Source organism: Humulus lupulus, chromosome 9, assembly GCF_963169125.1.
Source record: "Humulus lupulus chromosome 9, drHumLupu1.1, whole genome shotgun sequence".
NCBI lineage: Eukaryota > Viridiplantae > Streptophyta > Magnoliopsida > Rosales > Cannabaceae > Humulus > Humulus lupulus.
In genome coordinates, this window is record NC_084801.1 from 26,699,955 (window position 1) to 26,707,428 (window position 7,474).

The window sequence follows — 7,474 nt, forward strand, 5'->3', positions numbered from 1 at the left end:
AGAACTTATCTTTACCTTTCTTTTTTTTTCTTGTTTATCCCCTTAGGTATCTGCGCATTTGGTTGTGCACTCGTCTTTGTAGCCTTTGCAGGCTTAGGGTTGTTGTTTTGTCCACCTTTCCTCTTGTTTCCAGCTTTCGACGACGAAGCTTGGTTAGCTTTAGCCTTAGCTGGATCAGCAGTAGTAGTAGTAGTTGTCTTCTATTCTCCTCCCTTACTCGGTCCACCCATGATAGACTCGAAAGTCTGAAGCTCATTCATGAGTTGCGTCAGACCATAGTTGAGTTTATTCAACACATACTTGGTGGTGAATGATAGGAAAGTTGGAGAGAGACTGTTGAGGATTAAGCCAACTTGAGTTTCCTCATCTATTGTTTCTCCATGCAGTTCAGCTTCCTGAAATTAGTTTGTCATTTTGATCAGATGATCACAGACATGTTGAGAAGGTGCCATCCAAGCATTGGCATATTTATTGGTGGCCTCAAAACGAGTTTGCGTTGACTTGGCACAAAATACGTCTTGGAGCTTATCCATGATTTCGTAGGTCGTCTCGACATTCTCCATCTTTGTCTTGAGAGTGTCGACCATACTAGTCAACATGTAGTACCGCGCCTTGTTGTTAGCTGCATGACAACGCTCATACTTATCCCTCACACACTTGGTAGCTCCTTCAGTAAGAACTTCCGGGGATTCCTCAGTCATGACGAACCTGGAGTTGTCACCAATCAACACAATGTTGATGTTCTGCTTCCATTTAAGGAAGTTCTCTCCAGTGAGTTTCTCCATCAAAAGTTGAGAAAGGATGCGAGTAGACACAACCATAATTATACTACAAATTATCAATAAAATAGCAATCAATCACATTTGCTTAATAAAACTTCTGTTCACACAAATTTTCAAGAAGTAACACAACATATATCAAAATATGTAAGATGTGAGAAAAAAAATACCAAAATAATCATATCTCTATTTCTTTAGGTTTTTAAGTAATCTATGATATCGTTGTCCCAGTTGGCGAGAGTAAAAAATATCACTAGTTAAATAGAGTTGTAAACTCATTTAATAATGGACACCATTATTAACAACCTACTATTCGATCAAAATAAGAAAAAAAAATCTCTTATTTTATAAGCTAGACCCACAGTTTCGATAATCACATATTTAGTCCTAGTAGTCACCGTAGGGGTGAGTCTAGTAGAATTTGACCTATAATTATCTATCTTTCAAAAATAACCTTGTCAAATTAACTAATGAACACCTTCCGTAGGGGGACGAATCAAAGTGTCTCGAGGCCCTATTAAGTTATTGACATTGTTAAACCAACGGTAGAGATCGAATATAATTCTTAAAATAAGCTCATTATAAAATTAAAAATATTATTTTTAGAAAATTAATGACAATGGTTCTCCAAAAAATTAAATTTTAAAACCAAAGTCCTATAATTTCCTATTAATTCTAAAGTGTCACATTGAAACAAATTCAATTAATTTAGAATTAATTTGTTGCTAAGCAATATTTAGGTTTAACTAATATAATGAACCTATACAATTAAGTCTAACCCAGGCAAATGGGCCTTAACAATTGGGCTTGTATGGAGAAGGGTTGGGTCCAGTATGTCGTTCCCACTACAAATGCCCCCAAACTTCCATACAAGGTCCAAAATATACGAATTTAAACCTTCATTTTATTACTTGATTAGGCCCACTATAGTCATGCAAAGCAAATGAGCCTTCACAAGTGGAATCACCCACAAGAGAAGAATTTAAACTTTACATTTTCCAATGGGCCCAAATAAAACCTATCATTTTATCAATATTTTATTTGGCAAAAACCATATATCTAGCAAACATACGGGCCACTATATGCATCTAAGCCCAATTGCAAAAATATCACATATAGTGCAAACAGACATGTTACAATTGGATGGGCCTAATCATGTTACTATATGAGCAAGTCTATGAATTTATGCAAAACTACCACAATTTATTTCTTTTGCAAAAATATCACAATTAATTATCTAGAATTTATTAAAAATTCAAATTAATTAATTTTTTACAAAAATAAGTCAATTTAAATTAAATTTATCAACAATTAACAATAGTTAATTTAAATTTCATTTATCAACAACCAACTTGGTTTAGGTTAATTTGAAAAACAAAATATCAATTTACCTTAAATAGGATTTATCAACAATTAACCAAAGTTAATTTAAATCCCATTTATGAAAAAAATATTTTATTAATTGGTTGAAAAAATGACATTTTTTCAAAATTTAACCAATTTTAAATTTTAAAATCAATAGCTTAACTGTAGAGTCCAAGAACTTTACTTAGCTAATTATTTAGTAGTATTATAGTATGTATAGTATTATCTTACTGTGGATTTTTTGTTCAGACCGGGAATTATTTGGACACTCATAGTAGTACTTATAGATTTTCTAAGTTTAACCTATAGTTTAAGAATATTAAGTATAACCTAAGGTTAGATTATATGACTGATATTAAGGATAATATTTGTTATATTATAAGGTTTAGATATCAACCAATAGGATTTTAAGCACATGTTATGAATGGGTAATTAAGGATTAAGTATTTTTGAGGATTAAATTAAATAAGGGTAAAGTTTGAATGTTATAGGGTCAGTCAGCAGCTTTGAATACGTTGAATGCTTAGTCAAGGCTGTTTACTCCATTCAAACTTAGCTAAAAATGTGTAATTTCGTGTTTAAATATTCAGCGTGTGCCGATATATCGCAGCACGTAGATACCGAAAACACGAGACGATGCACGGTCGCCTCGGGCATACTGGCCCAGGAGATATATCGCCTACAGGGGGCGATATATTGCCTCCTCCAGCATGTTTTCAAACATTTTTGAATTCTTTTCCTTTCAGCCATTCAAACTCCTTCATAAGTCCAGTATCTTTTGAACGAGTCTTCAGCCTCTGCTGAACGATTATTCAAATTATTTTCACCTAAAAAGCCATTATTTTTATTCAAGTAAAATCAAGATACTTTCATTCCCAAACTCTATAAATAGGACCTAGTACCCAGTCATTATTCACCTTTTGCTCTAAGTTCAGAAGCTGCTAGTGTTAAGTGAGTGTGAGAGTGTAAACACCTGGTTTGGGAAAATCATAAGCTTAAACATCATAAGCTTATCAAACACTTTGGGAAGTGAGGTTCTATAGTATTTCGGTTGTGGTGTAGATTGGTCTTTCAAGTCTTTGAGGTAAACCAAAACTCTAGCTCATTGTTTTATGTTATTTTCTTTCTCATAGCCTTCTATTCAGTTCCCTAACCTCATTCTTATTTTGGTTAGGAAAACTAAGTTCTTAAGCACATAAGTTTCGGTAAGCATGTTTTTCAAATGGTTTAGTCTTTCCATCCCTTTCATTTCATCTCTTTTCTTCTTTAGACTCACTCTTTTTAATGGTTATTAGGAGTGTTCCAAAAAGTCCCAACTCAGTCCACATATCCCGGTAACTTTGGTAAGGAAAATAGGCTAGAATCAATATGTTATATGCTTATGTTATCTTATGTTTTATGTTATTAAATGTGTTATGATATGTATGCATGTATGTTTGTAGGCTTGGGCATATGACCCATATGACTAACAAGACCCCAAATGGGTTATGGGCATATGACCAACTTAGCTAGTAGGACCCCACTAATCCCATGGGCATATGCTTGTTTAGTCTATGGGACCCTAAGTAATAAGGGCCATTATAATAAGTGTATGTTATATGTATTATGTTAAGTCTTTATGTTTCTTATGAAATTATGCTTATGACTATGTGTTAGATTTTTCCCTGCTGGGCATTAGGCACATTCCTTTTTGTTTTATGTGCAGGAAAATAGCTTTAAGAGGCGGTAAGATTCGTGGACGCTTAGAGGATGTGTATCGATGGTGAATGGAGTCAAGGAGCCGAGCGTTATTCGATTCGAGGATGTAGTTTTTGTTTTTATGTCTTTTTACATGTATTTTCTGCACTATTTATGTAATGTCTTTTTATTTTAAATCATGTTTTGTTTTTAAAGACAATGGGATCCCATATCCTTCTTGGTATTTATTTTGTAAGTAACTCTTCTTTTTACAAGTTACTTAATAAAATTATGGTATTTTCGTAAATGTAAGTTCTATTAAGGATTTTATGTATAGTTTTGTTAATGGTCCAAAAGTCTAGTTTAGCGGGTCATTACATTAACTGTTTTTAAAAAATATCTTGTGCTGTTACAACAATAAATTAATATTTTAATCATTTAAAAAAATCAAAATATTAATAGTTATAAAAACCCTAAAATATCTTAAAATAGTTAAACAAATTCAAATATCCATGAAAATATCTAACTAACAATTTTCAAATTTCAAATAATTTAAATATAAAAAACTCTAGAATAAAAATATATTTATATTTTCAAATATAGAGTTAATAAAAAAATCAAGAAAATATCTTAAATATTTGATATCTTAATTATAATATTTTAATATTTTAAAAGATTTAAAATTAAGTTGTTAGTCTATTTTTAAATTTGAATTTGAATCTTTGTAGAAAATATCTAATTATTTAAATCTCAACTAACAAAAAAAACTTATTTTAAAAAAACATTTTTAATTGCAAAAACAAATGTGATATATTTGGCTTTGATTATAAATAATTAATTTTCACATTTTTATTTTTTATTTTTTTAAAATTCTGGATGTCGGGTACTGTTCACCATGTGCACGAATTGGTCTGGCTGCCGTGGTGTGCACACGCAGTGTCTTGGGGGTGCATGCAGTGGCTGGGTAACGCGCGCGCAGGTGGTGGTGCGCACAAGTGAGTGGGCGGCGCGTGTGGGGCAGCCATGCAAAAAATAATTATTTTGAAAAAAATAATTTGTGCAATTTTTTAAACCAAAACCATTTTCTAATTAATTTATAACATGTTTTTACACAAAATAAAGCATATATAAAAATTAATGGCATAGAAAACACAACAAAATAACCTAAAAATTGCTAATAATCACATAAAATCAATATGCTTTATAAAAACATGAAAAATCATCCAATTATTCAAACACATCAAATAATCAAATTTTTTAACATGTTCGTGCGTGAAAATAAACATTACCAAAGGCTCTGAGGCCAGTTGTTGGGAAACTTATACATGATCTTTATTTATTTTTATGTAGATCTAATATTAAACTAGTTAATATGAGACAACCTAGAACATGTTTCTAAAATCGAATTCAAAGAGAAATAATGATAAGAATACTTACATTATACGCAGCAGAATGAATAAGTCATTCCTTCAGTTTCTCTAACCCTTGTATCCTTTCTATCGTAGAGTATTACCAAGAAACAGAACCGATCTTCAATTTTCTTCACAGTATTCAAAAGTATCCTTAGAATCACCTAGAATAGAGTGGACAATTCTCAACACATGAGATAGATACAGAGAGAAGAAGAGAAAAGAACAAAGAGGCATAGAATAGAACTTGTGTTTAGAGAAAATCTAAAAACTATTAGAAAACCAGTATATGTCGTCTATTTAGACTTATCTAAACTTCTGATTTCAACTCTCTCTTAACATTCCTTTTATAGACACAATTAGGTCATTTATTTAATTAAATAATAGCAAATAATCTGCCGTAGGTCGAAATTATCATGGGCTTTAGGCCCGTGAAATTTTCCATTTCTTTATAAACCCATTGGACTTAAAATCAAGGCATGTATTATTTTCTATTGATTTAATTAATTAAATAATTATTTATATCTTTTATCAAATTAATTATTTATAATTTGAACCTTGATTTAAACTTAATTATAAATTTAGATATCAATTTATCTTAATTGATAAATCTGCCCTAATTTCTCTTTTCTTCTCTAAATTGTATAACTCTGTGAAACTATCCAAAATTGACCTCATCAACTTTGATAATTCTAATTGATAATTAAATCAATTAATTGAGACAATCTAGATTATTTTATATAAGGTACAGTGGGGACTATGGGCCTATGAAATCAAGCTCCAATAAGTTATCATAAATCTAACAAATAAATTTACTAACTTATTAATTCCTCGTGACTCCACTAAAGACATGGAATTGCACTCTTGAATTCATAGAACGCTCTATAACAAATGTAGATACGCTATTAATTATCCATTGTTACAACCACAATTGTCACTAAATCCTCTATAGACGGTCTACAATGAGATGGGATTAAAATACCGTTTTACCCCTCATTGTATTTTATCCTTAAAACACTTAGTTCCTTGTAAATGATATTTTAGTAAACTAATATTAATTACTGAAATGAGATCTCTATCATTTAGCACCTTGAACCAAACTAAAAGGAAACCATCGTTTCACTTATTCATCAGAAGCTATAGATGTCTGTATCTATGATTAACACTCCCGCTCAAGTATACTACCGAGTTCCCAAGATGTAAGTATGGGCTAGTCCGTATGGTAAGCTGGTAACGAACAAGTCAATGAACTCAAATAATACAATTAGTTAGAATGCTAACCACTCAGAATTGAGATTGAGTTGACCTATGGTCAACTATATGATATGACTACAATAGATAATAACGGTATGTTTACTTATCCTATCTACTATCAATATCGGTCCAGTCCAATGTAACAAATACATCTGATCTTATCTACTTTGCTAATGTTCTAGAAAGAACATAACACTGCGATGTGTAAGAAGATCATATCGTAGATTGACAAGTCAGTGTAAATCCCGTGCATTGACTAATCTTAGGACTAACTTATTTTGAACATATAATCATATTTATATTCCACTGTGATTACGTCACTATAAATACGATTAGCTATATGCTCGGGATTTAGTAAAAGTTTATATTAAACAAATAATTATGAAAATAAAACATGTGAGCAAAGTGATTGACCAAGTCAAAATATGATTTCTATTCTTTTATTGATAATAAATGAGATTACAAAGAAATTGGGTTTTAATTAGGGCATAAAACCCTAACAGCCTCTTGAACTGCTCATACAGTGGCTCCCACCTATTCCCAATCTCAGGTGCATGTACAGCTGGTGCCATAAAAGGTGGCACAATAGGTGCAGTGCTCCCTGATGGAGCCTACTGTCTCAATAAATGAATCTGCTCTTCCTGACTCTGCGATCGAACTTGCATGTCTGCAAGTATCTGCTACCAATTCTCAGGGACTAGAGGGTTTTGGCTCTGATCATCATCTCTACCCTCAGACCCTGTGCCGGCTAGTCGTATGGATCACCTTGGATGCATAGATATCCAAGTTTATCTGCAATCAACGACTTGGGGGTCAGACTATGATTATAGGGTAACAATCTTTCTATGATCCACCGTTGGAACTCAACCAACCACAAGCAATCAAGATATAAAAAATTCTCCAAATATTCACCACATGCAATCAATGTGCAAATAATCATTCAAATATTTATTCACATGCAACAACAATGCTAATAAGCACACCTCGATA